This window comes from Gymnodraco acuticeps, unplaced genomic scaffold (genome assembly GCF_902827175.1).
Source record: "Gymnodraco acuticeps unplaced genomic scaffold, fGymAcu1.1, whole genome shotgun sequence".
NCBI lineage: Eukaryota > Metazoa > Chordata > Actinopteri > Perciformes > Bathydraconidae > Gymnodraco > Gymnodraco acuticeps.
In genome coordinates, this window is record NW_022990590.1 from 4,207,870 (window position 1) to 4,222,004 (window position 14,135).

Below are 14,135 nucleotides of genomic sequence, written 5' to 3' on the forward strand. Positions count from 1 at the left end.
TGAGCAGCTAGCAAGCCTGAGTAAGAAGATGTAATTTAGGGTTGGACAGAATTCAATTCAATTCAATTCAAAACCTTTATTTATCCAGGTAAAATCCCATTGAGATCAATGATCTCTTTTTCAAGGGAGACCTGCAGCAGTAGGTTCCACAAGAAGACATAAAAACATAAACAACAGAACAACAAAAGGACATCATACAGCAAAATGTACAGGGATTACAATTTACATATCTAACCACAAGAACAGGTACAAACAGCATCTGATTTTGTAGCATCCAACCGAGCTTTAAAAACATGTAGTGGTACTAGCTTGGTAATTTTCCATTCTTTTTGCAGACTGTTCCATGTTAGTGGAGCTGCACATCTAAAAGCTTTCTTCCCTATGACAGTCCTAGCACTTGGAACATTTAATAAAACCACAGCATGCGATCTCAGGCAATAAGTACTTTCAATTCGCAGAGAGATCAGGGAGCAGATATAAGATGGTAGTTTATCCAACATGGCTTTGTAAATGAAAAAGTACCAGTGACTGAGCCTCCGTACAGTAAGTGATGGCATAACCGCCTTGGTATACAGGGTACAGTGATGCGTAAGTGCTTTACAATTTGTCAAAAATCTCAGTGCACTGTGATACGCAGCATCTAACTTGCTCAGGTAATTGGCAGGTGCATTCATATATAACAAGTCACCATAATCCAGCACAGGTAAAAAGGTCACAGTGACTAGCCTTTTCCTGGCCTCAAGCGAGAAACAGGACTTATTTCTGTAAAAGAAACCTAGCCTAACCCTCAGCTTTTTAAGCAGGTTATTGACATGAAGTTTAAAAGTGAGACAGTCATCAAGCCAGATACCCAAGTATTTGTAACAGGTAACCACTTCAAGTTGTATTCCTTGTGTAGTTACAATATCCAAAGTAGTCTCTGGTGTATTTTTAGCTTTAGCTTTCGAAAAGTGCATTACCTTGGTTTTATCCACATTTAAAAGAAGCTTAAGTTCAGAGAGCTGAGTCTGAATAATGTTAAAAACAGCCTGTAATTTAACACCAGCCTCGTTAATCGAGGGACCTGCACAGTACATCACGGTATCGTCCGCATAAAAATGTAAGGTTGCTGCTTCGACATTTTCACCTAAACTATTAATATAGATAGAGAATAATAGCGGACCTAAAACTGAACCTTGTGGTACACCATTAGTGATGTTTAACCACTCAGAAGACAGCCCATCAAACTGAACACATTGGGACCTTTCAGAGAAGTAGTTTACAAACCACCCTACTGCATGGCTGGACATGCCTATACTGACCAGCCTTTGCTTCAAAATGCGATGATCGACAGTATCAAAAGCTTTGGATAGGTCAATAAATAGAGCTGCACAACTCTGCTTATTATCTAAAATACTCGTAATATAATTTACCACTTTCATTGTGGCAGTGATGGTGCTATGTTGCTTTCTGAAGCCTGACTGATGTTTAGACAGGATGTCATTGTTACATAAAAACACCTTTACCTGTTCACTCACTAAGCGTTCAAGAACCTTGGCCAGAACTGACAATTTAGAGATGGGTCTATAATTGTTTAATAAGGTGGCCTCCCCTCCTTTTAGTAGTGGCAGGACATAAGCTGACTTCCATACTTTTGGGATTTTGTTCGTGCTGAGAGAGAGGTTAAAAAGAGTTAAAAAGAGGTTAAAAAGAGTTAAAAAGAGGTTAAAAAGAGGTTAAAAAGAGAATGTCTTGACTGTGAGATAATGGTGGTAATACAAAAAGTGGGGCTGTCTTTTTGGAGGGGAGGATAAAGCAGTGAGGATATGGTGGTTTCAGCTACTTGTATAGCTAGCACACTATGCACACAATAACCTACCTGGAATGTGAAAAACCTACATATTATGCTTCAAAACTATGTTTATAAGCTTTATACATGACGGTGACATATATCCCTTTACAGCGGGAGGGTTGACCAACATGCAAAAGACTTGAGCTTTTCTCAATAAAAGTTACCTTTATTTAAAGGCTTGGTCAAGACAATGCCAAGCAAGGCAAATCAGGGCAAACTAAATTGAACTTCCCATGTAAGAAAAATAATAAACCGACAAAAACTGAATAAAAACCTGGAACACACTATGGAATAAAGTGCAGTTGTACGGAAAGTCAGGTGGTTACAGGGATAATGGGAACATGTGGAACTAAAAAGTGTAGATAAAAAAGGCGGGAAAAAACACAAATAAAATCAGACATGACAAAAGGGGAGAATTCTTATAAAATAAATCAGGAAACGGCCGAACATTGAACTAGGATCATGATCAATCAATCAATCAATGTTTATGATTTGACATAGCTAATAGAATGTTTTAAATGTTTTACATTTGATAACACCAATGTGTTTAATACTGGCAACTTCTGATTGTGGGGAAAACGTTCCCAGTAGAGACGTCCCATAGAACATTTTGCGAAACACAATAGCCAGCGTAGTCCAGTTTTGGATAGTCTGCTGTGGTTTCGTTCCATTTCAAAGTGCTGTTTGACGCTCGGCGTAACCTTGGCGCACTGGCACTCCAACATCCAATCACAGAGCTTGAAGATTAACCACGGGGTTTGTCAAGCAAAGGGACTGTAGTCCCAAACGATAACTGAGGATTATGGGTAGTGTAGTGTCTTCGGCCATCCTAAACTCCGAAATGTTTTTTAGATTTCATATCGCATTAACACCATATCCCAACGTGCATTGCGGCTAAAACATCCAATCCATCCATCCATCCATCTTCTCCCGCTTATCCGTGGTCGGGTCGCGGGGGTAGCAGTTCCAGCAGAGAGCCCCAAACTTTCTTTTCCCTGGCGACATCAACCAGCTCTGACTGGGGGATCCCAAGGCGCTCCCAGGCCAGCGAAGAGATATAATCCCTCCACCTGGTCCTAGGTCTACCCCTTGGTCTCTTCCCAGCTGGACGTGCCTGGAACACCTCCCTAGGGAGGCGCCCAGGTGGCATCCTAACTAGGTGCCCGAACCACCTCAACTGGCTCCTTTCGACGCGAAGGAGGAGCGGCTCAACTCCGAGTCCCTCCCTGATGACCGAACTTCTCACCTTATCCCTAAGGGAGACACCAGCCACCCTGCAGAGAAAACCCATCTCGGCCGCTTGTATCCGCGATCTCGTTCTTTCGGTCATGACCCATCCTTCATGACCATAGGTGAGGGTAGGAACGAAAATGGCCCGGAAGACCGAGAGCTTTGCCTTCTGGCTCAGCTCCCTTTTCGTCACAACGGTGCGGTAAAGCGACTGCAGTACCGCTCCCGCTGCTCCGATTCTCCGGCCCATCTCACGCTCCATTGTTCCCTCACTCGAGAACAAGACCCCGAGATACTTGAACTCCTTCACTTGGGGTAAGGACTCATTCCCTACCTGGAGTGGACAGTCCATCGGTTTCCTGCTGAGAACCATGGCCTCAGATTTGGAGGTGCTGATCCTCATCCCAGCCGCTTCACACTCGGTTGCGAACCGATCCAGTGAGTGCTGAAGGTCGCAGACCGATGAAGCCATTAGAACCACATCATCTGCAAAAAGCAGTGGTGCAATCCTTAGTCCACCGAACTGCAGACCCCCTCCCCCATGACTACGCCTCGAAATCCGATCCATGTATATTACAAACAGGATTGGTGACAAAGCGCAGCCCTGGCGGAGGCCAACCCTCACCGGAAATGGGTCCGACTTACTGCCGAGGACCCGGACACAGCTCTCGCTTTGGGAGTACAGAGATTGGATGGCCCTGAGTAGAGACCCCCCTCACCCCATACTCCCGCAGCACCTCCCACAGTAACTCCCTGGGAACTCGGTCATACGCCTTCTCCAAGTCTACAAAACACATGTAGACCGGATAAGCGTACTCCCAGGCCCCCTCCAGGATCCTTGCGAGAGTAAAAAGCTGATCCGTCGTTCCACGACCAGGACGGAATCCGCATTGTTCCTCCTCAATCTGAGGTTCGACAATCGGCCTGACCCTCCTTTCGAGTACCTTAGAGTAAACTTTCCCGGGGAGGCTGAGTAGTGTGATGCCTCTGTAATTGGCACACACCCTCTGATCCCCCTTTTTAAATAGGGGAACCACCACCCCGGTCTGCCACTCCTTCGGTACTGTTTCCGACTTCCACGCAACGTTGATGAGACGTGTCAACCATGACAGTCCCTCAACACCCAGAGCCTTCAGCATTTCCGGGCGGATCTCATCCACCCCCGGGGCTTTGCCACTGTGGAGTTGTTTGACGACCTCAGTGACCTCCCCCCGGGAGATTGGTGTTGATCCCCCGTCATACTCCAGCTCTGCCTCTAACATAGAGGGCGGAGTTGTCGGGTTCAGGAGTTCCTCAAAGTGTTCCTTCCAACGCCCTAACACTCCATCAGTTGAGGTCAACAACGTCCCATCCTTACTGTACACAGCTTGGATGGTTCCCTGCTTCCCCCTCCTGAGGTGTCGGACAGTTTTCCAGAACAACTTTGGTGCCGCCCGAAAGTCCTTCTCCATGTCTTCTCCGAACTTCTCCCACACCCGCTGCTTTGCCTCGGCCACGGATGAGGCTGCTGCCCTTCGGGCCTGTCGGTACCTTGCAACTGCCTCGGGAGTCCCCCGGGATAACAAATCCCTGAAGGCCTCCTTCTTCAGTCGGACGGCTTCCCTGACCACCGGTGTCCACCAGGAGGTTCGAGGGTTACCGCCCCTTGAGGCACCTAGGACCTTGAGACCACAGCTCCCCGCCGCGGCTTCGGCAATAGAGGCTTTGAACACCGACCACTCTGGTTCAATGTCCCCAACCTCCACAGGAATGCCCGAAAAGCTCCGCCGGAGGTGTGAGTTGAAGGCCTCCTGAACTTGGGCCTCCTCCAGACGTTCCCAGTTCACCCGAACTACACGTTTGGGCTTACCAGGTCTATCCAGAGGCTTCCCCCGCCACTCGACCCAACTCACCACCAGATGGTGATCAGTTGACAACTCCGCCCCTCTCTTTACCCGAGTGTCCAAAACATACGGCCTCAGGTCCGATGATACGATAACGAAATCGATCATGGACCTTCTGCCTAGGGTGCTCTGGTACCACGTACACTTATGAGCATCCTTATGTTCGAACATGGTGTTTGTTATGGCCAATCCATGACTAGCACAGAAGTCCAGTAACAAACCACCACTCCGGTTCAGATCAGGGGGGCCGTTCCTCCCAATCACGCCCCTCCAAGTGTCTCCATCATTGCCCACATGTGCGTTGAAGTCTCCCAGCAAGATTAAAGAGTCCCCTTCAGGAGCCCCATACAGGACTCTTTCCAGGGTCTCCAAGAAGGCCGTATACTCTGAACTGCTGTTGGGTGCATAAGCACACACAACAGTCAGAGTTTTTCCCCCCCATAACCCGCAGGCGTAGGGAGGCGACCCTCTCGTCCACTGGGGTAAACTCCAACAAAGAAGCACCTAACCGGGGACTTGTGAGTATCCCCACACCCGCCCGGCGCCTCACACCTTGAGCAACTCCGGAGAAGAATAGAGTCCAACCCCTATCCAGAAGTAAGGTTCCAGAGCCGACGCTGTGCGTAGAGGTGAGCCCAACCAGATCCAACTGGTAACGCTCCACCTCCCGCACAAGCTCCGGCTCCTTCCCCCCCAGAGAGGTGACGTTCCACGTCCCCAAAGCCAGCTTCTGTCGCCCGGGTCTGGTCCGTCGAGACCCTCCGCTTTCACTGCCACCCTTCTGGCAGCGCACCCGACCCCATCGCTGTTTCCCGTAGGTGGTGGGCCCGCGGGACGGAGAAGCGGAGGTGTTGCCCACGTTGCCTTTTCGGGCTGGGCCCGGCCGGGCTCCGTGGCAAGCCCGGCCACCAGACGCTCGCCGACGAGTCCTCCTTCTGGGCCTGGCTCCAGAAGGGGACCCCGGGCTTCCTCCGGGCCGGGTATCCTCACTTCTTGTATCGTCTTTCATGAGGTCTTTTGAACCAATCTTAGTCTGGCCCCTTGCCTGAGACCAATTTGCCATGGGAAACCCTACCAGGAACACAAGGTTCCAGACAACACAGCCCCCAGGTTCATCAGGGCACACAAACCTCTCTACCACGGTAAGGTGCTGGTTCTTCAGAGAGGTACAAAAACATCCAATCACCGAGCTTAAACCATAGCTGAGGATCTTGGGTAATCAGTTCAGTGGGTGTGTTTCGCAATGATGCTTGAAATGTCCCATATAGGCCTACGTCTGTTTCCTGTTACTTTATTTTGAAATTCAGTTCCTGACGGATGGCAAAAAAGCCTGAGATTATAGAATCAAACAAATAAATAAAAACAAGGATGTGCTATTGGTGAGTAAATAACAGTGTGTTATTTAGAAAAGAATAACAAATTAGAAGGAAAAAAAGATTTTTAAAATACAGATTTCAGTATTCTGAGGCTCTGAGCCCCATTTATTTTCCTCATGGACGGCAAAACAAGTCCGACATTATACGATTTAAAATAAAAACAATAATCGTGGCTTGATATTGAGTAAGAACATGTTTTTATGAACCCCACAGCTTCCGGTCTTCCAAGACCCGACCGGACAAAAAGACGTGGTGCAGGCACGAAACACATTACCAATAGAAATACATTGTTTTTAAAATTGTTCTGTGTGACACGAAAAAAAAGGGGAAAATCATGTTGGTGAACACGAATCAATAGATTAAATGTTGTGACTATAACACGAAATGCCGTGAGACTGGGTTGCTGTATCTTTCTGTTGTTTCTTAGCAGTTAGCTAACAATGCTGCTGGAAAGAAGGTGGATAATTGTGGTTAGGGTGATTCATACACAAAGTTGCAGACAGCAAAATGAAAACAACGAGATAAGAGACGCCACAATTTCTGAGTCCTTGTATTAGCAGTTTTTGTTTCCAAATGTTCTCTTTTTAAGTTGCCACTGAAAACCAGGTATATGGTAGGCCTAGTGATCGTACACAGGCACAATAGGCCTATATAAGAATTGTGGTGTTTCATGCAGTTTAGTTTCTCACAGCTGTAGCATGCGGTATGTTCGGTCTTCAGATTTGTAGGTCTGTAGATCTGGTGAGATGTGTGTACTTCCTTGACCTGTGCCCTCCATTTCCTGTCAACAATGCCCCAATGTATACATTCTGTTGCATCTAATTACCGCAACCAAAAAAAAATACTGCTTGACAAACAAAATAATATGACTTGCCAATAATAAACATGCTCCTAATGAACCTATTGGAAACAACTTTCAGTACCCAAAGTCCAGAGAAGAGAGCTAATCAGTGAATAAGTCAAAACACCTTTGTGGGTGTACAAATGTGTGGAGGAACTTTAACATCAGCTCTTTTTTATTCGAACGTACTGAATAGGTCATTTGAATGTAATGTTAACACTGGATCTAGATAAGGTTTTCATTACATTTAATTTGCCTTCATTGAATCAGGTTTTGTTAAAATATTTACAGTAGTATGGCATGGCATATGCTGTATACTTTTGCGTTATAAACATCAAATGTAAAGGAGACTTTACAGTGTTATCAGAAACGTATATATATATTCTGCAAGTGGAAATGTTCACAGATGTATAATATCTCATAGCATTTTATATTCACTCCATCATGTTTTGCTCTCATTCTCTAGGTAGGGTTTTCCCTGGTCAGCCTTGGAAAAAATGGAGAGGAAGCTGAGTGGCTATATGTATTACAGCCCTCAGGTGCTAAATTGTTTTAATGAGCATTTTGTGTCCTGTGGCTCTCTGTTTGATTCTGTCACTAACTCTGCTTCTGTGAACACCACAGTCTGTGATTCTGAAAAACGTGTTTTGGAAAACCCTTTTAGTTTGACTCCTTTTACTGTTGATGTTGTTCGTGAAGAGTTAACTAGACCCTCCAGAAAAACGCGATTCTGCGATCGCAGAATTTACCGCATAATTAACAAAATGGCGCAGATTTTTAAAAGGACGCATATTTATCAAAAGGCCGCATAATCCCCGCATTTTTCCACACAAAGTTGAGAAAAAAAAAAGTTAACTCGTCTTGACGTGAAGTGATGATGACGGGACGTCATCAGCTCGCGCATCACAGAAGGTAAACAACACCGTAGAGTGAACGTGTGGAGCTCACACGCGAGAGAAAACACCAAGATGAAAAAATCGAATCCATCTCATTTACCGACGAACATTTCTGCTAAAGACCGGGCAAAGCAGTACCCCGATGTCTTGCACGAAAGTGGGGGGAAACTATTCTGCACCCCGTGCAACTGTGTGTTGGCAACCCAGTCTCACGATATTTCGTGTTCACCAACACGATTTTTAATCTATTGATTCGTGTTCACCAACACGATTTGCCCCTTTTTTTCGTGTTGCACAGCACGATTTTAAAAGCAATGTATTTCTACTGCCTGTAGCACGTCTTTTTCTCCGGTCGGGTCGAGGAAGACCGGAAGCTGTGTGGTTCATAAAAATATGTTCTTACTCAATATCAAGCCACAGTTATTGCTTTTATTTGAAATCGTATAATTTCGGACTTTTGTTGCTGTCTGTGAGGAAAATAAATGGGGCTCAGAGCCTCAGAATACGGAAATCTGTATTTTTAAATATTTTTTTCCTTCTAATTCGTTATTCTTTTCAAAGTAACACACTGTTATTTACTCACCAATAACACACAATTATCCTTGCTTTTATTTATTGGTTTAATTCCATAATCTCTGGCTTTTTTGGCGTCCGTCAGGAACTGAATTTCAAAATAAAAATAACCGGAAACAGACGTAGGCCTATAAGGGACATTTCGAGCATCATTGCGATTGTCAACATTTCTGAGTTTAGGATGGCCGAAGACACTACACTACCCATAATCCCCAGCTATCGTTTAGGACTACAGTCCCCGTAAGGTTACGCAGAGCGTCAAACAGCTGTGTGAAATGGAACGAAACCACGCCAGACTATCCAAAACTGGAATCGAACGCCCCCCCAGAACTACACATGCTGGCTATTGTGTTTCGCAAAATGTTCTATGGGACGTCTCTACTGAACGTTTTCGTTTTTCCCACAATTAGAAGTTGCCAGTATTAAACACATTGGTGTTATCAAATGTAAAACATATAATTAATAAATGGGTGAAAATCGCTTGTGTCCATAATGCACAGCATTAATACCCACATGACAGCTCATTGTTACTTTGTAATTCTACTCTACTACAATTCAGAGGTTAACCCGGTATTTTTACTCCACTGCATTTATTTGAGTTACTTTGCAGATTCTGATTAATGATGTGAAATATAAACAACCCTTAAATCAGACTTTAGTTACACCTGAGTAAAATTCAGGTAAGGTGATTGTCAAGTGCCAACAATCAGGAGAGATATTTGATAGTTGGTGCTTGAGAAGACTAAACATTTATCTGCAATTGACATGAATGGAAACGAGTAATAAAGTATATTCATTACTCGTTATTCTCTACTAATAGTTAATTAAAGACTGTATATTATGGCTATTTTGCACATCCCTTTCAAGATTTTCAAAGGTGTATTGACATATCATATACACAACTACGGTGTAGTTATGCAATGAATGAAACACTTGGGTCACAGGTTCCTCAACAGTGCATTACAAGACATCTATCAATATGTGTATACCTCCACCATTAAACTGTCATATTCTGCACATTTCTTATTCTATCTACATACATAAGAGTATAATTCATATGTATAATATCAGTTAAAATAAGTGCTTCAACATAGTTAACATTGCAGGAAAGCAATATATTAGACGTTAAGTACTTTGTCAGGCTTAATATTTATCTGTAGATAGATACCCCCAAAGTGTTTTTCTTATTTAAAAGAAGACCTTAATCTGTTATTTAATGTTTAAATAAAGGTTAATTCGTTTTTCTGTTTTGCACCTCCTCCTATTAATATCTTTGTACATTCTGCACTAAACTGTTTTATTGTAGAGATCACTTATAGTATCTTCTTGATTTTTTATATTCTATATTTATACTTTCCCCCTATGAAAGTATGTACTCTTAATATTTTTCAAATAAAACACAATAATTCAATAACGTGCTTTAACCACTAGGAGCTACACACAAGGTACACACAGCCATAATAACTTTGTATTATTAGTGTAGTAGGACACTTTTGTTTTCGTACAACATCTGAAAATGTGTAGTTTTATGCATGCTTTCACATAATTTTACAGCATATTGCTATACTATTTCAGACTCAGTATTTACATTCTTACATTCAAAGAAAATCAGTAATATCTTTAAAAACTACAGTCCTTTAATATCAGCTGTGCACCGTTATGGTGTAAATATAACCTATCTGGGAATTAGATCAAATGTAAAAGTCAGCCGAATTAGTGTTGATACTGCAAGGAGACGTATTGTGTGAAGAGAAATTGAAGATGTTGTTTAATTGTTGAATATATTTATGATCCACGTCAAGTATTCAGTTTCGGCGGCATTTTCTCAGTTTTTCCAAAGGTCTTCTCATCAGGGCTCTATAAATAAAGAACTACGGCAGATCTGTAATATACAATGCAGCCGAACCGTGTATTACAATGCCGTTATGTGATGACTTTCAAAGAGAAAAGCAAGAGCGCTCGGAATTAAGTATTATTTTATTCTTTTAAAATGTTTTCCGGATTTCATATCATATAAACACCAAATCCCAGCATGCATTGCGGCTAAAACATCCAATAAGCGAGCTTAAAACCATAGCTGAGGATCTTGGGTAATCGCTCGAAATGCCTACGTCTGTTTCCGGTTATTTTTATTTTGAAATTCAATTCCTGACGGACGCCAAAAAAGCCAGAGATTATGGAATTAAACCAATAAATAAAAGCAAGGATAATTGTGTGTTATTGGTGAGTAAATAACAGTGTGTTATTTTGAAAATAATTTATACGATTTCAAATAAAAGCAATAACTGTGGCTTGATATTGAGTAAGAACATGTTTTTATGAACCACACAGCTTCCGGTCTTCCTCGACCCGACCGGAGAAAAAGACGTGCTGCAGGCAGTAGAAATACATTGCTTTTTAAATCGTGCTGTGCAACACGAAAAAAAGGGGCAAATCGTGTTGGTGAACACGAATCAATAGATGAAAAATCGTGTTGGTGAACACGAAATGCCGTGCTGGGTTGGTGTTGGAGCATAAGAGAACATCGACGGTGACGACCCACTTTGATTCATTCAAACATTCGAAAATGTTTTCTGCTGCTGCGGACAAGAAAGCCAAACAACTCACGTTCACCGAGGCATCGACCTCCAAAACCCTTTCGAGGGCTAAGATTGAAGCATAAAATCCTATAAAACCCCGCATGTTTGATCGCATAATCAAGGATTTTAGCCCGCATAATCAAGGATTTTTGCCCGCGTTTTTCTGGAGGGTCTAGTTAACCAAGTTAGATCCTAAGAAACCGGCTGGCCCGGACAACGTAGAACCTTTCTTTTTAAAGATAGCTGCAGATTTTATTGCTCCACCTCTCACTACTCTTTTTAACCTCTCCCCCAGCTCAAACACAATTCCAAAATTGTGGAAGTCAGCGTATGTCCTGCCACTACTAAAAGGTGGGGAGGCCACTTTATTAAATAAGTATAGGCCCATCTCTAAATGATCAGTTCTGGCTAAGGTGCTCGAACGCCTAGTGAGTGAACAGGTAAAGGTGTTTTTATGTACAAATGACATCCTGTCTAAACATCAGTCAGGCTTCAGAAAGCAACATAGCACCATCACTGCCACAATGAAAGTGGTGAATGATGTGGCGAGTTTTTTAGATAATAAGCAGAGTTGTGCAGCTCTATTTATTGACTTTTCCAAAGCGTTTGATACCGTCGATCATCGCATCTTAAAGCAGAGGCTACTCAGTATTGGCATATCCAGCCATGCAGTGGGGTGGTTTGTGAACTACCTCTCTGAAAGGTCCCAATGTGTTCATTTTGATGGGCTGTCTTCTGAGTGGTTAAACATGGTGGTAAAGTGGTAAACAATGGTGTTCCTCAAGGTTCTGTTTTAGGTCCACTTTTCTTCTCCATCTACATCAATAGTTTAGGTGAAAATGTTGATGGAGCAACCTTACATTTGTATGCGGACGATACCGTGATGTACTGTGCAGGTCCCTCCATTAAGGAGGCTGTTGTTGAATTACAAGCAGTTTTTAACATTATTCAGACTCAGCTCTCTGAACTAAAGCTTCTTTTAAATGTTGATAAAACCAAGGTAATGCTCTTTTCAAAAGCTAAAAAGACACCAGAGCCTGTTGTAGATATTGTAACTACGCAAGGAATAAAAATTGAAGTGGTTACCTGTTACAAATACCTTGGTATCTGGCTTGATGATTGTCTCACTTTTAAACTTCATGTCAATAACCTGCTTAAAAAGCTGAGGGTTAGGCTAGGTTTCTTCTACAGGAACAAGTCCTGTTTCTCGCTTGAGGCCAGGAAAAGGCTAGTCACTGTGACCTTTTTACCTGTGCTGGACTATGGTGATTTGATGTATATGAATGCACCTGCCAATTGCCTGGTCAAGTTAGATGCCGCGTATCACAGCGCACTGAGATTTGTGACAAACTGTAAAGCATTAACCCATCACTGTACCCTGTATGCAAGGGCTGGTTTGCTTTCACTAACTGTACGGAGGCTCAGTCACTGGTACATTTTTATATATAAAGCCATGTTAGGGACACTTCCATCCTACATCTGCTCCCTGATCTCACGGCGAATTGTAAGTGGCTACTGCCTGAGATCGAATGCTGTAGTTTTATTAAATGTGCTAACTGCTAGGACTGTCTTAGGGAAGATAGCTTTTAGATGCGCAGCTCCTCTGTCTTGGAATAGTCTGCAATTGAAATGGAAAGTGAGCAATCTGGTGCCACTAAATGTTTTTAAAGCTCGGTTGGATGCTACTCAATCGGAAGCTGTTGGTGTCTGCTCATGTGGATAGTTATTGTAAATTGTAAACCCTGTAATGATGCTGTATTAAGGACTTTTTGTTGTTTTGTTTATGTTTTTATGTTTCATGTGCAACCTACTTGAGCAGGTCTCCCTTGAAAAAGAGATCAATGATCTAAATGGGATACACCTGGATAAATAAAGGTTTGAAATGAAATGAATGTGAAAGAGAGAAGCGCGCGAGAGAGAGAGAAGAAGCATTTGAAGAGCAAGGATGTTTGACGGAGCATGATAAGGAACAAGACCAGGATCATGTATTTATCTAATCAGACTTTGTGTCGATTACCAACACATGGGAATTAAAGCTCTGAAAAACAAATCAGACTCAGGTTTCTGAAAAAAACATTATCTTGTGTTGATTGCTTTATATTTGCATTGTAAGTGTTAGGCTCCTCGTAAAGAGACACAAAACTTGAACCCGCTATGCAAGAACACTGGGACGGAGACTTAGGTGAAGTGTCAAAAAGACTGGATTTAATAAGTCCACAAAAACCAGGCAGGGGACAAAGCAAACTCTGAACAGAGTGGGGAGAACGTGGAGCAGGGCTGAGACGGAGGTTGGGCTGGACGTGGCAGGCAGGACGGAATGGAATGTGGAGTTTCTGGAACAGGCAAAAAAACAGAACAGGATTAGCATACGAAAAAATCCAACAGGAAGAGTATACAAAAGAACTAGAAAATCTAGTAAGCCGGAACTGGAGTTTACCACTGTGAGTATACGAAGAACTGGCGAAGTCTGATGATCGAACCGGAGTTTTAAGCAGCAGCAGGTGAGTGGTGGTAATCAGTGATGATGAGAAACAGGAGCGGAGGTGAGTTGGCGGAAAACGGAAAGTAGGTCAACCACGCCCAGCCAGGAAGACAGACAAACAGAAAAAAGGAGAAGGAGATACTGCAATTCCTCACAGTAAGAGCTTTCTCACATGTCACACCTTTATTAGTCATACTGTACATGTGTTAATTTTAAATGTGTAAATTGGTGGATGTTACTTTAAAAAGAAATGGCACATACAGCTTAGAGTTCTTTTTTATTTGGTCCCTGCATAACAGTATTGGCAGAGAAATATAATACAGACATCACATCTCACCGTTGCAAGTGCAGAGTGTAGTGTGTATATGCAGTACATGTACGTTCAAATCCACATTTCTTATTGTAAAAAATAGATGCATGTCGATGCACAAACATGCTTACTGA

General features: G+C 43.0%; 1 long non-coding RNA gene across 1 annotated transcript; it reads right to left on the reverse strand.

The window, feature by feature from the left end:
* Positions 1–13,392: 13,392 nt before the first annotated feature.
* On the reverse strand, positions 13,393–13,807 carry LOC117554184. The gene is made up of 2 exons (XR_004570238.1): positions 13,647–13,807; positions 13,393–13,542 (listed from the first exon to the last, which is right to left on the reverse strand). It is a non-coding gene; the product is annotated as an uncharacterized LOC117554184 (long non-coding RNA).
* Between the last annotated feature and the right edge of the window lie 328 nt (positions 13,808–14,135).